This window comes from Trachemys scripta, chromosome 6 (assembly GCF_013100865.1).
Source record: "Trachemys scripta elegans isolate TJP31775 chromosome 6, CAS_Tse_1.0, whole genome shotgun sequence".
In the NCBI taxonomy this organism is placed as follows: domain Eukaryota; kingdom Metazoa; phylum Chordata; order Testudines; family Emydidae; genus Trachemys; species Trachemys scripta.
In genome coordinates this window covers 69,514,187-69,528,962 of record NC_048303.1, presented here as the reverse complement: position 1 = coordinate 69,528,962, position 14,776 = coordinate 69,514,187, and the positions used below count along the sequence as shown (strand labels likewise).

Sequence of the window (14,776 nt, the reverse complement as noted above, 5' to 3'; positions counted from 1 at the left end):
CAAATCAACGATACACAGTAGTTTATCTAAGGATTAAACCACCACCTTTTAAAATGACGGGAGGGATGGCACACATCTTAATCCTAATGGTAGATGGTTTAAAAAAAACATATTTAGAGTCTATGATTAATTTATATTTAGGTAAATAAAGGGAAAATAAGAGAAAGAATAAACAGTGACAGTTTATCAAATTAGTGAGCAGGAGATCCCCCATACCACAACTACTTTACTACTACGTCATAAATAATTTAAAACTCTAGGATAGTGTGTTGTAATTTCTCTACTATAGTTGGCATTCTACCGTACCCATAAGAACCCTACCCATAGATCTAAGTACCCTATCCATAGGAACCAGAATCAGAAGGTGGGGATCCCTACCCATAGAAACCCTAAACCTAGCTATAAGTACCTAACCCATAGGAACCTTAACCCAAGGGTGGAAAGCCTTGTCCAAAGGAACCCTAACCCTAGCTCCAAGTGCCATACCCATAGGAAACCTAACCCTAGCTCTGAAAGCCCTAGCTATAGGCTCCATAACTCTAGCTCCAAGTGCCCTGCCCACAGGAACCCTAACCCTAGCTCCATGCATTCTCCCCATAGAAAGCCTAACCCTAGCTCTGTTCCCCATGCTCATGGGGACCCCAACACTAACTCTGAGTGCCCTGCCCATAGGAGCCCCAATCCTAGCTCAGACACTCCGGGAGCCCTACCTATAGAAATCCTAACCCTAGCTCCGGACACCCAACCTATAGAAACCCTAACCCTAGTTCCGGGTGCGCTACCCATAGGAGCTAACCAGAGCTCTGGGTGCCCTACCCATAGGAAATGTTTCAGGCACCCTACCCATTTGAATGCTGACTAACTCCCGGGCACTCTATCCATAGAAGCCATAACAATAACTCCCAGAGCCCTACCAATAGGAACTCTAAACCTATCTCTGGAAATCCTACCCATAGGAACCATAGAACTATCTCTGAGAGCCCTACGCATAGAAACTCTAACCCTGCTCCGAGTGCACTAGCCATAAGAAACCTAACCCTAGCTTTGGAAGCCCTATCCATAGGCACCCTAACTCTAGCTCCGCGCATCCTATGATAGGAACCCTATCCCTAGGGTGGGGAGAACTAGCCATAGGAACCCTAGCCCTAGCTATTGGTGCGCTACCCTAAGAAACCCTAACCCTAGGGCGGGGAGAAATAGCCTTAGGAACCCTAGCCCTATCTCCAAGTGCTCTACCCATAGAAACCCTAACCCTAGTTACAAGTGCCCCACCCAGAGGAACCCTAAGACTAAGGCAGGGAGCCCTACCCATAGGAACCCTAACCCTAGCTCCATGCCCATGGGAACCCCAACCCTAACTCCGAGTGCCCTGCCCATATGAGCCCCAACCTAGGGCAGGGAGCCCTACCCATAGGAACCCTAACCCTAGGGCAGGGAGAACTAGCCATCGGAACCCTAGACCTATCTCCAAGTGCTCTACCCATGGAAACCCTAACTCTAGTAACAAGTGCCCCACTCAGAGAACCCCAAGACTAGGGCGGGGAGCCCTACCAATAGGATAGGAACCTTAAGCCTAGCTCCAAAAGCCCTATCCACAGGAACCCTGACCTTAGCTCCATGTGCTCTCCCCATAGAAAGCCTAATCCTAGATCCATACCCTGTGCACATGGGAACCCCAACCCTAATTCCGAGTGCCTTGCCCAAAGGAACCCCAACAGTTGCTCTGGGAGCCTTACCGATAGAAACCCTAATCCTAATTCCAGGCGCCCTACCTTTAGAAACCCTAACTCTTGGTTCAGGTACACTACTCACATGTACCCTAACCACAGCTCCAAATGCCCTACCCATAGGAACCGTACCTGCAGATTCCGGCATCCTACCCATTTGAACCTTGACCCTAACTCCAGGGACTGTACCATAGGAGCCCTAACCATAACTCCAGGAGCCCTAACCATAACTCCAGGAGCCCTACCAATAGAAACCCTAAACCTATCTCTGGGAATCCTACCCACAGGAACCATAGAACTATCTCTGGGAGCCCTACGCATAGGAACCCTAACCCTTGCTCTGAGCTCACTAGCCATAGGAAACCTAAACCTAGCTCTGGAAGCCCTATTCACATTCACCTTAACTCTAGTTCCAACCGTCCCACCATAGGAACTCTAACCCTAGTTCCAAGTACCCTACGCATAGGAACTGTAACCCTAGGGCTGGGAGCTCTACCCACAGGAAACCTAATCCTAGCTCCAAGGGTCCTGCTCACAGAAACCCTAACTTTAGCTTGAAGTGTCCTACCCATAGGAACCCTAACCCTATCTCCAAGTATTCTACCCATTGGAACCCTGTACCTAGGGCAGGGAGCTCTACCCATAGAAACCCTAATGCTAGCTCCAAGTGCCCTACCCATATGAACCCTAACCCTGGCCCCAAGTGCTCTACCCATTGGAACACTAACTATAGCTCGGAGCACTCTACCCTTAGGAATCCTAACCCTAGATCCTGGACCCCGTACATAGAAACCCGAACCCAAGCTCCGGGAACCCTTCCCATCCAAACCCAAATGCTAGCTCTGGGCACCCTACCCAAAGGAAGCCTATCTTGAGCTCAGAAGCGCCCTGCCCATAGGATCCCCAACCCTGCCTCTGGGAACCCTACCCATAGGAACCCCGACCCGAGATCCCAGAGCTCTACCCATAAGAACACCAACCCCAGCTCCATGAGCCCTGTCCATAGGAAACCTAACCCTAATTCTGAGAACCATGTCGAAAGGAACGCTAACTCTAGCTCTGAGAGCCCTACCCACGGGAACCCTAATCCTAGCAAGGTACTCATAGGAAACCTAACCCTAGCTCCTAGCCCCCTACCCATAGGAACCCTAAGTTTATCTTCAAGAGCCCTGCTTGTAGGAAGCCTAATCTTAGCTGAGTACACCCTACCCTTAGGAACCCTAACCCCAGGTATGGGCGCACTACTCATAGGAAGCCCAACTCCAGTTCCAGGCACCTTACCCAGAAGATCTTAACCCTAGCTGTGGGCGCCCTGCCCATAGGAACTCAAACCCTAGCTGTGGGTGCACTAAGAGCTAGGGTTGGGTTCCAATGGTAAGGCTTTCAGCCCCAGCATTAGGGATCCTATGGGTAGGAGGCCCACAGCGAGGGCTAGGGTTCATATGGGTAAGGCTCCTGGAGCTAGGTTTAGGGTTCCTATGGGTGGTCCTTGTGGAGCTAGAGTTAGGGCTCCTATGAATAGGGCGCCCAGAGTTAGGGTTAGGGTTCCTAGGGGTAGGGTGCCCGTAGCTAGGGTTAGGGTTCCTATGTGTAGTGCACTATGAGCTAGGGTTAGAGTTCCTATGGGTAGGGCACTTGACGTTAGAGTTAGGCTACCTATGGGTAGGACTCCTGGAGCTAGGGTTATGGTTCCAATGGGTAGAGCTGTTGGAACTAGGGTTAGGGTTCCTATGGGTAGAGTGCTCCGGAATAGGGTGAGTGTTCCAATGGGTAGGGCACTCCGAGATAGGATTAGAGTACCTATAGGTAGGGGACCGGGAGACAGGGTTAGGGTTCCTATGGGTAGGGTTTCCAGAGCTAGGTTTAGGGTTCCTATGGGTAGAGAGCTCAGAGATAGGGTTAGCGTTCCTATGGGTAGGACACCCGGGGCTAAGGTTAGGGTGCCTCTGGGTAGGGCTCCCAGAGCTCAGGTAAGGGTTTCTATTGGAGGGGAGCCCAGAGCTAGGGTTAGGGTTCCTATAGGTAGGGTGCTCCAAGCTAGAGTTAGCATTCCCATGGGTAGGGGTCCCGAAGCTAGGGTTAGGATTCCTATGGGTTGAGCACTTGAAACTAGGGATAGGGTTGCTATGTATAGGGCTTCCTGCTCTAGGGTTATGGTTCCTATGGGTAGAGTACTGAGATATACAGTTAGGGATACAATGGGTATAGGTCCGATATCCAGGATTAGGTTTCCAATAAGTAGCGTACTTGGACCTAGGGTTTGGGTTCCTATGAGTAGGGTACTTGGAGTTGGTTTAGGGTTCCTATGCATAGGATAACTGAAAATAAGCTCAGGGTTACAATGGGAACTTATGCAGCTAATTAAAATTCTTTCCTATATTACAAGCACAACATTCACAGCAATAAAAATAAAAATAATTATAGACTTCACTCCACTTGGGTTAAACAGAGAAATCTGCAGATCCAGCTCAGACTATTTCCCCATCTGCTTGTGGACTTGACATACTGCAGTCAGCGAAATGCTGCAGCAGAGTTCCAAAAAGTGCAGCTTTCTCCCAATTCCACTCACATCTACTGAGACCAGGATTGGGCATGAGTCAGGTATCATTGGTCTCCAGTGAACTAAGTCTTTTATCACAATCATCAGATCTAGTAATGATACTTTATTATCTTGATTTAGCTCCTATTTACACATTAATTGAGGGTTTATATTCATTTGTTTTTAAGTATTGTGTGCTGCCATTAGGGTTCATCTGAGGGGTGGAGAAAGGCTGCCTATTAAATACAATTATTATTACTAGTGCCACCTCATTTCCAATTCCCTTCTGAACTTACTTGCTTGCTCCCAGCTAGAGAGTTACTTTAGATTTAAGCAGCAGGCAGTACCCGGCCTAACTGTGTCCTGTTGACCCTGAGAGAGATGGCTCCTGAATATTAGAAAATCATGGCTATCTTAAGTAGGGTCAAAACATTTTCTTCACTCCCTTCATTCTAAGTTCTCTTTATCCCCCTATTGTAATCCCCTGCTCTTTCCCTTCCCATTCAGCAGACCTGCTATGCTAAAAAGGAGAAGAAGAAAAGCTGTAGCATGCTTGATTGCAGCATATCCCAGCCCTCATCCAAGTCCGTCCTACTTCCCTTGTTCATCCATGGTCAAGAACTTGAGCCTTGCACTGCCTTCATCTGTCAGAAGGGCAAGTGTACTGAGGGTAATTCCAAAGCATAGTCTTCTGCTCCACATCATTTTCTTATTACCGTATATACTCGTTCATAAGCCAAATTTTTTTTTAGTAAAAAAGGGAAGCACCAGAGAAGGGGGTCGGCTTATGAACGGGTATAGAGAGGGAGAGGTGGGACACAGCCCCTTCCCCCAACAGAGGGAGCAAGGAGAGGCAGCAGAGCCAGAAGGGAAGAGGCCGGGCCAGAGTCTCTCCGCTTCTGGCCAGGCTGTTCTCCCCCCAGTCTCCGAAGCAGCTGCAGCTCCCGGGCTGGCAAGCTACAGCCGTGCCACTCGGCCCCGCCCCCCAGAGCAGGCTGTGGCCGCGCCGCCGGCCCACCGGAGCGCACTGCAGCCGTGCCGCCTGGCCCAGCCTGCTGGAACACGCTGCGGCTGCCCGGTCTGGCCCGCCAGAGCAGGCTGCGGCTGCGCTGCCGAGCCTGCCGGAGCAGCTCCGGCCAGGCCAGCTCCTCCCCTGGCCCTCCCCAGATAAGGTGGGAAGGGATGTGATGGGGAGAGTTTGGGGGTCCCGGGCTAGGGGTGGGGTCATGTGGGGGGTGGGCACAGGGGTTACTCCCCTGACCCCCAGCTTCTCCTCCCCCCAAAAAATTTCCCCACCAGTTGCTGGCACGCCCCCCAGGGTAAGCAGCTGGCACACCGGGACACTTTGTTTACTTAGGTTTATCTCTGTGCCTGCAGACGCTCGAGGTAAACAAACCATTTCGGCCTGCCAGCGGCTTATCCTGATGGCCCAGGAGCCAAAGTTTGCTGACTCCTGAATTATAGGGTCCGCTTATGAACGGGTCATAAAATTTTTCCATTTTTACTTATACTTTACTTATCTTGGGGGGGTTGGCTTATAAACGAACTGGCTTATGATCGAGTATATATGGTAATTCTTCTTATTATTTCTACAGAGTCCAAATGTGCTCCATGCATTACAGGGAAAGAAAAGATGAGATTCCTCCCAAAGATGTTACTTGCCTAAATAACACAAGTAAGGCAGCAAGACAATAGGAGAAGGGGTAAGAGAAAGGAGAACATGAGATTATACAGTAAGAATACATGGTTACTTTGCTTCCCTCTGTATGTGTAACCCATGCTTACATGGTGTGGCTCTCTGATGGCCCTCTAGTTTTACTCCACATGTACAGATTTAAGAGTCTGCTTCAACAGTATTGTGAAATTTAGGTCAGGTAGTAGACATTCATGCTTGTAGATTTAGAGGTGCTGGATTCAATCCTTGCTGGAGGTAACCCATCAAAAGGCATTGTATTATATATACTTTGGCATTATATACATATATATATACACACACACACACACACACACATACATATATACACACCCCCATTATATATTTATTACTTACAAAAGCTATGTTGAAAGAACATTAAGCTTGCAAAGTCTATCACTCAAAAGTTAAGAGAGGTCAGAATTAAAGTTGCCCAAGCAACTTTAATTCAGCCCCCTTTTGCTTTATAATACAGTCTTTAATTACATGATCACATACTACTTTTCCCACAAGACCCCTGCACCATTCAGTGCATTGGGTGGATGACGCTCACTGGATGGGTAGATATTTAATACTTTTTTTACCCTCATCATTCAGTTTGTGGCTCCATCACTTATACAACACATATCATCCAACCCCTCCACTAAATGAGACATTTTGCGAGTGGGTTTCATGATTAGCTGACAGCAGAGGAATGCTGTGACTCAGGAATCCTGGGTTCAATTCAAGATTCTGGAGAGGAGTGTGCTCTAGTCCTTACAGAGTCCTGCCCCTAGCCTGATTCCATCTGCCCTGTCCTCTGCTGTCCCTGTCCTCCCTGCTTCTCTCCACCTCTGCTACCGTCCTGTAACACACACCTGCCCTTGTCACGCGTGTCCCAGCCTGAACACCATGCCTGACGCCGTTCCTGCCTTTTGCTCCTTACATTTCAACATTCTAGTCCAGCCGATTCCTCCGCCTTATCAACACTACCTGGATGCTAGCAGGGAAAGCACTGGAAGCACAGGAAAAAAGTCTCTGTGTTACCAGACCAACCACCTCCAGATGTCAGAAAAAGCCATTTCAGAAAAAGGCCAGATGAGTTTCAGGCTGGAACATGCTCAGTGTGTATAGTATAGGGCTTTGTGAGCATGATGCACAAGGACTCCTTGGAGAATTTACCTCTACTGAGCATGTGCAAACAGTGATTTTCAGAAGTTTATATTGCAGCCAAATTTGGGTGGATTTTCACCAGGGCCACCCAGAGGATTCAGGGGGCCTGGGGTCTTCGGCAGTGGGAGACCCCCACCGCCGAATTGCCGCTGAAGACCTGGCACTTTGGCGGTGGGTCCCGGGGCGGAAGGACCCCCCCGCTGCCGAATTGCAGCCGAAGACCCAGAGCGGAAGAAGCTCCGGTGGCCCGGGCCCCGCAAGAGTTTTCTGGGGCCCCCGGAGCGAGTGAAGGATCCCACTCCAGGGGCCCCGAAAAACTCCCATGGGGGCCCCTGCGGGGCCCGGGGCAAACTGCCCCACTTGCCCCCCCATCTGATTTTCACAGGGATAGCCAAAGGCACCTCCCTGACCACAGGGTGATCCTCCTGCCAAGTATCAAAACAAGGAAGCACTAGAGATTCTCAATGACAGTTGTAAGAATTTTTTAACTGGCAAATGAACCTCTTTCCTGACTTTGTTCACAGAAAAGCCCAATCCATTTTTGCTGAAACTTTCAAAAAAAATTGAGCCCGAGGCAAATACCTGGCATAGAAAATTTCAGTCCCAACACAATAAAGTTTGTCAAAATTATAAGTACTTGTAAACAGGATCTTATAATGGAAAATGTTAAGCAACCTTACCTATAGTTGTAGCTATACAGACATGTTACCATCTTCCATCAATCCAAGTGATATAATCACAATCAGAAAGCTACCATTTACCAATAGTTATTACGGAGTGGCATCTGACATACCACAGTTTCCCCCTATATTTAGAACAGGATATTACTGAAGTATCTCAATTGCCACTCTGTGGTAAGCATTAGCAAACAGTGCTTTTTTTTAGTGATGAGTACTTCAAGCATTCTGATTTGCAGCTCTGTGTGCGTGGAATGATTTTCCCTCTTTCATTTCATGTCTGTGTTTTCAACCTTACTAGTTAATACACAGTAAAAGATGTACAGAGATTGCTTTTATCCTCCTAGGAAGTAAAGAATTGATGTAAGGTAGCCTCAGGATTGTACAGGTGGGCATTAGGATTTGTTTTGTAAATCACGAGTCCACGCACATAGCAGGGTGGATTTTACAGGGTAACATGATAAACTGCTATTGTAGCTGCCCTCAGTTAAAGCACATTTCTATAGGGTACAAAGGCACTGAGTGAATGAATCTGACAGCTATGTGCTGAGTACACTGTTTTCCAGTGATCTTTGTAAGCATCAGCCTTCAGCCTCATCCCTCTGTATTGGTTTATGCTATATCGAAGCATAACTCCCTACACTATATAGTTGGAAAAAATGTTGGCTTCAATTAAAGAAGCCACTTTTTAATATATATTTTAGACAATGAGCTCTTTAAAACAAATTGAAATTTCAAAGAGAACTGAGGATACTGTGGTTGTGATATTTGCAACTATCACTTGCTTTATATTTGAGGAATAAAGAAGGCACTGAAAATGCTACTTACTGGTAACATATAAAATAAAATATTTGCAGATGAAACTAATCACAGAAGTAAAGGTTCCATATTTCTGCCTTACAAAGAGATAAAAAAAGCCATCCTGTTGGCAGAACAGCCAAGAGCAGGGCAGAAACCAACTGTCTATGAGGTTTAGGGCCCTTAGCAACTTTCATGAATAGTGTAAATCTGTCAGGTATTTTGGTAAAGTACAGAGTGTTTTTCTGTCCAAATCTGCAGGATGGTTTCTGGGAAGAGACATTGCCTTGCATAGAATGGGAGACTGAAAATCAGGATTCCTAGATTCTATTCCAGTCACTCTTTGGTGTTAGGCAAATTACTTTAGCTCTTTGTACCTCAGTTTCCTCATCTTAAAATGGGGAAATCTTAAAATCTCTAGCTCAGAGAGTTGTTCTGAGGCTTAATTCATCAATGCTTATGAAATACTTTGAGATCCTTAAGTGGAAGGCATTGTAGAAATACAAAGTAGCTTTATTATTAATAATAATGTATTCACATCTCTAAAGTGCTTTAAGAACTATGGATAAAGGTGCTATGGGAGTGCAAAGTATTAATTATTAACGATAATTCTTTCAATTGTGTGTGTTTACTTGACCTTCATTTTATCCATTCATACCAGATCCTAATACAAGATGCATGGAAGGCCTGAACAAATTTACATTGGCTTATTATTTTGTCTGTCTTGCTCATGGAGGTGGTTGTATGGAAAACCTCTCTAGGAGAACATACCTAATTCTGCAAGCCACAATGTAGGAGCTTTTCAGCTCATATGAAAACTCCAGTTCTTTAAGGAAAGTTGCAAACATCAATGTTATCTGAAATATCAAAAATAGGGGGGAAAAGTTAAAACATAGTTTTAACACTTGTAGCTTCACTCCTTTGGAATGCCCTCACACATAAATGGAAAGTGAGGAAATTAAAGATTAAAGTGGGCATTAGGGCACATAAAAAAAAAAGAGAGACCAGACTAAACAATAAAGAGGACTGTGGTGGGGTCCAGGCAAGTCTGTTGCTACTGATGGGCATTTTAAATGTATATCAACAAGGTGTCAGTCTAAGATCTAAAAATTTGGTACAAACTAATTAATTCCATCGTCTAGCTATGACAGGCCTGGTGATGACAGATCTAGAGAACACTAATGGCGTGTGATAAATAAGCACAGATATACCAATCAAATTTGTGGCATGTTTCTGGTACAATGATCAACAGGGAAGTTGTTAACAACGTTGGCAACTATACTTTTAAGATAAACAGGAAATGTTTACACTTTTTAGTTCTATTCTTTCATGTTGTCTGCAGGTTTCCATGGGGGTTATTTCCATGCATTCTTCAGATTCATTTAAAAATAGCTTCTATCTATTCTGCCTGCAAAGATACCCTATTAATTATAAAATGATGCAGTGTTGTCTTGCTAGCCCTGTCCAGAAATGAGCATAATATATTTTGTGTCCACACCTCATTACAACGTGCTAAGAACCATGTAACAGAACAATATTCAAACACTGCTAACGGGGCAGACCTAACCATGGCTCTCATTGATTGTTATTGTTCGTATTACAGTAGCATCCACCAGGAACAGGACCCCAAAAGGGCGAGAGGGGAAACAGAAATAAAGTGACTTGCCCAAGGTCTCACCTCAAGTCAATGGCCAAGCCAAGAATTGAACCCACATCTCCCACTCTAGTGCCCTATCCACTAGACCAGGGGTTCTCAAACTGGAGGTCGGGACTACTTAGGGGGGTTAGGTCGTGAGGTTATTATGTGGGGGGTCGCGAGCTGTCAGCCTCCACCACAAAGCTCGCTTTGCCTCCAGTATTTATAATGGTGTTTTTAATTTATAAGGGGGGGTCGCACTCAAAGGCTTGCTATGTGAAAGGGGTCACCAGTACAAACTTTTGAGAATCATGGCATTAGACCATGCTTCCGCTCCACTTGTAACAGTTTAGTGCCTTTGACCTTGTTGCAGACCAGCACTGTGGAAATGCTAAGCCAACTTTGAATAAGATTTCATTTAACATAGTTCAATGGTAAATAAAACCCACTGGTAGCTTTTCGCTACTAGTAAGACAACACTCCCAGGTTATCTTGCAAAAAGGAGGGTTAGAAATTTTATTACTACTATGCCAGGCCACGGCCTTTTAAAGACTGTCTGATTTACAGAAGGGATAGCTATTAACAAGAAACTCTAATTTAAAAGAGAAAATAGGGCCCTATGCTTCTCAGGGCATTCAAAAACAAACAAACAAACAACAGAAACACCATTGAACATGAACACCCAGTTATTGATTCAGGCTATGGCAAGTCTACAGGTAGGAAATAGAGAGCAGCAGTAAAGATTCAGCTCCAAATTGGGTGTGTGGAGGAGCAGGAGAGAAGCGGAGCACTAAACCCAGTGAGTCAATGCTATCTCTCAGCCTCTACCCAGCAGGCTTGCCTCAGCAACAGTTACAGCTCTGCTGCATGGTGGATATGGAAAAGAGGCAGCTGGAAATGCCAACACTAGGCAGACACAGCTCAGCAACTTAAGTAAGCAATTGAACTTGGCTTCCAGGCAAACAGACAGTGTTCTGATAATTTTCTAAAGATCTGCAGATACTCCTAATAATTCAGTATACATTTTAAAATGTGCATTGCACATCCACATTGTGCTCCATGTTGTTTGATGCCTCAGCTCTGCCCTCACTTACCCCTTACATGTGTAATGCACTTCTTTACACCTCGTGTTTAAGTTACACATAATAAATGTTCTATACTTATTACCATCCATCTCCTGTAAAGCCCACAGCAGGGTATGTTGAACTTACAAAACAGAACAATGAGCATCCAGCTAAAAAGGGCTAAGAGCACATAAAAAGTTACTGTCCCAAGGGAACAAAATGATTCATGTCATCCTTGTTCCAAAACAAACTGTCTCCCCCCCACCCCCCAAAACCTACAACAACAACAAACTAGAGGCATCAGTTAGAAGTGATTCTAGACAGCTTTAATGTACAGGTTAACCCTGGGCTTAGATTTTTCACATAAACATAAGCTAATAAACTATACAGCTACATGAACACCCTCCTTCTCTACATCAGTCACTTACGCCTTCTTCCGTAGAATATTAACATTGCGTGGCTCTGAAATGAGACAAGTGTGACATCCTTTAAGGAAGCACTAAGATATACTGCCAAACATCAGGCACACACTAGAACATAGATCATTAAAAGAATCCATTAGGGGAACAGCATTCAAATAGGGTAGGGGAAATGCTGTGTGAGCACCGCCAGTAAAGGAACCTGAAAGAACGGGTAATACGAATCCCTATACCAGTTACTGTTAATGACAAACTTCTTCTTTGAAATCCTATTGTGTTCATTGTGCGTACCAAAGCAAACTGTCATTCTCAGCCCTTTCTCAAAACAGAGAAAAAAATTGTTCTCACTTGTTTTCAAACTGGCAGTATTTTAATTTATCATTAACATCTTGTAATTGTGTAAAACAGTAATAAACTGGCAATAAACATGATTGTAGGGATCCATATGTTGGATTGCTCATTATACCCAACTAAATAATACCTAAAATATTTTAAAACGATGATGATCACTTTTCCAGGATTACCCACAAGATCACAGTCCACTTTGTAATACAGATTCAATCACACTGCTTTCTCAAGAGCATTTCACACATAAAAAGGCTTTTATTTGCCTATTCTCTTTTCAAAGGATTGTGTTGTTTATAACAGGAGGAACAAGGGGAATATTATTAATGAATTATATTTTTTAAAATTGGGATTGCAGTAACCCTTAAAGGCCACAACCAGGATAGACTCCATAGTACTAGGTATGATATAAATATGACAGCATTTAAAAGAAAAAAAATCAGATGATACACATATGATCAGCATATTGGGCCAATTACATTGAGATCAGTTGTTGTTTGCCTGAGTAAAGATTAAGTAAGAATCAAGTAAGACCTCACAGGAGTTATTCCATTTTCTTGACAGATTCACGAATCCTTTCAAATCCTCTGGGAAAAAAGGATCTGGAAGTAACAAAGGATTGAAAATGTCTTGAGATCGGATAGCAGAGGAAGATTTCTTTATGCCTCTTATACTCTATGCAGAATTGCAGAGAGTGCCTGTCCTATGCTGCCTAACTTTTTTGTTCATTGGTTTGAGCCAACCTACCAAATTACTGTCTGAGGACAGAGGCCATCAGGGACCTGAAATGAAAACCTTAATTCAATGCAAAAGAATTAATTGTTGGCCTGCTTTCTTGTAAACTGATCTCTGATTTAGAGTCAGGCTTCTTCCCTGCCACACCCAACCTGAACTAGAACAAAGGAATAAAGCAGTCACTGGAAGCAAGTACCTTTGTGTTTGGGGGGAGTGGGGAAATATATCCAATCATTCCTGAGCTATAAATATTACAAAACCCAACAGTTCAGAATAGCTCATCTGCTAAGGGCAGATCTTCACTACAGGGGGAGTCGATTTAAGATAAGCAATTCAGCTACGCGAATAGCGTAGCTGAATTAGACGTATCGCAGCCGACTTACCCCGCTGTAGGGACGGCGGCAAAATTGACCTCTGCGGCTTCCCGTCGACGGCGCTTACTCCCACCTCCGCTGGTGGAGTAAGAGCGTCGATTCGGGGATCGATTGTCGCATCCCTATGGGACGCAATAAATCGATCCCCGAGAGGTCGATTTCTATCCGCCGATTCAGGGTAGTGTAGACTTAGCCTAAGATGACCATCCTGTAGCTCTGCAAATCCACTGTGAGATTGCAAATCAGGTGAGGTAAATGAAGGAGAAACAACAATAACAGTTATAGATATGAAGTATGCAAATATTTTATTTTGTTTTGAGGCAGCCTCCATCCTACTGAAAAGACTAAACTGAGGATAGGTTGTTGAGGAAATGTCCAGAACACAAGCAGCTGCAGTGCTCAAAGCCAAATGCAACTAATTATCCCTAGCACAACTCAGCATTTCCACGGCACTCCCATCCCATCAGAGACTGAAAGGACGATGGAGCAAAGAGAATCCAATAACTTGGGTTTGCTGTAGTCAAGCAAGTTATTGGGCTCAATGCAGGGGTGACTGGATTAAATTCTCAGGCCTGTATTATATAGGACATCAGACCAGATGATCTAATGGTCTCTTCTGGCCTTAAAATCAATGCATCTATGAGGCCTTCCACACACAATCTAAAAGATTATTTAGAAGATGGGGGACTAGGTAGCTCCAGGCTAGAGCTGGAAGAAAACATTTTGTCTAAAAACCTTTTTCAATGAAAAATACCTTTTCAATAGGCTTAGACATTGTCACGGACATTTTTCAATTTTTTTTTCAAAATATTTCCAAAACTTTTCTTTCATTTCAATGGGGAAACAACACTTTTTCTTAGTGGAAAAAAGAGGGAAACATTTTTAAAAGGTGTTTTCTCTCTCCAAATGAAACTTTTCAAAAGACTTCAAAAATCACCAAAAAACAACATTTTCACAAAAGTTTTTGAATAAAATGAAAAACTTTATTTCCTTCAAAATTTCAGTGAAACACCTTTTTTTTCCCACCAGCTCTCTACTCCAGGCAAGTACCTTGAATGATTACGTAACCCACATTTGTTAGACCAAAAGCTATGCATTAGAGAGATGCTCATCTTTTTTGTAAATCAACTATGCTTTATTCAATATTAAAGACAGCAGAAAAATGCAAGTGTCTTGTCAAAAACGGCATGTGGCTGCCTTAATTTTTTAAAACAGATTTGACATAACATAGCCTCAAGTAGCCTGGATTCATATGCAAACCAAATGTGGTGTAGATATCCATAATCTAGATATTTTGACTCCTGCCTTTCTCCATCCAGAATATGTAGGATATACATATATACAGACCTGTAAAACTTTGCTTAAGTGGAAGTGACAAAAAACTGTCTTCTACGAACTATTCTGACTTATTTCTCTTCCCTCTGCAATTAACATGGATTTGAAAAGAAAGAAAGCCTAAATTTGTCTCAGAGGCATGAAATGGTTAAGTTGAAGGCATCTCCTCACTGCTTCAGCAGTAAACTTGCAACCTGTCCCTCCCTATAGCACTTGAGTATTTCTATTCAGTTTTTCCATGGTTGAGATGCAGTATTCATCTTTCAGGGAGATCTGTCCTCC

General features: G+C 44.3%; 1 long non-coding RNA gene across 1 annotated transcript; it reads left to right on the top strand.

Moving 5' to 3' along the window:
- Window positions 1–4,782: 4,782 nt before the first annotated feature.
- Window positions 4,783–13,091, top strand: LOC117879360. Its single transcript, XR_004646248.1, has 3 exons — window positions 4,783–4,936; window positions 5,862–5,969; window positions 12,615–13,091. It is a non-coding gene; the product is annotated as an uncharacterized LOC117879360 (long non-coding RNA).
- Window positions 13,092–14,776: the final 1,685 nt, after the last annotated feature.